This window comes from Cryptomeria japonica, unplaced genomic scaffold, assembly GCF_030272615.1.
Source record: "Cryptomeria japonica unplaced genomic scaffold, Sugi_1.0 HiC_scaffold_50, whole genome shotgun sequence".
NCBI classification, from domain to species: Eukaryota; Viridiplantae; Streptophyta; class Pinopsida; order Cupressales; family Cupressaceae; genus Cryptomeria; species Cryptomeria japonica.
Genome location: NW_026728872.1, coordinates 316,550 through 317,500, shown reverse-complemented (window position 1 = coordinate 317,500; position 951 = coordinate 316,550).

Here is a 951-nt window from a genome sequence, read left to right as displayed (position 1 = left end):
AAATCTCATTTTTTTTTGCCTTTTTCTGGAAATTAGTGAAGGCAGCGCATCAAAGGTGCGCACCTCGCTGCCCACCACGGTGCGCAACGCCGGTGGGCACCCGGGAGTGCTTCGAAGTGTGCTCCAAGGTGCTGCGTGCACGTTGTCGGAGCCCGGTTTGCCCCGGGTGCGCACCTCGCGTGCACCTTCGTCGGGGTGGGCACCTTGGCTGGGTTTGCCCCGGCTGCGCTCCGAAGCGGGGTTATTGGAGCGCCGCCTCTTTTTTTGTCGGAGCGTTTGGTGGGGTTTCTCGCATTGGCTCTTCCGAGGCCCGGTTGCCACCCTGGCGCGCACGAAGTCGGAAGTAGGGTTAATTGCCCGGGTGCGCACCTTTGCCAGGGTGGGCACCTTACCTGGGCTGCGCACCAGGGCGGGCTCAAGATGGCACGCGCGTTCCGTTTTTTTCACTATCTTTCAAAACGGAAATTTTAAAATCTCCTTTTTTTTTTGCCTTTTCTGGAAATTAGTGAAGGCAGCGCATCAAAGGTGCGCACCTCGCTGCCCACCTTGGTGTGCTCTGAGGTGCGCACCCGGGAGCGCTACGAAGTGTGCTCCAAGGTGCGGCGTGCACGTTGTCGGAGCCCGGTTTGCCCCGGGTGCGCACCTCGCCTGCACCTTGGCCGGGGTGGGCACCTTGGCTGGGTTTGCCCAGGGTGCGCTCCGAAGCGGGGTTACTGGAGCGCCCCCTCTTTTTTTGTCAGAGCGTTTGGTGGGGTTTCTCGCATTGGCTCTTCCCAGGCCCGGTTGTTGGGTGCGCTCCCACCCTGGCGCGCGCGAAGTTGGAAGTTGGGTTAATTGCCCGGGCGCGCACCTTCGCCAGGGTGGGCACCTTGGTGCGCACACCTTGGCTGGGCTGCGCACCAGGGCGGGCTCAAGATGGCACCAGCATTCCCTTTTTCTCACTATCTTTCA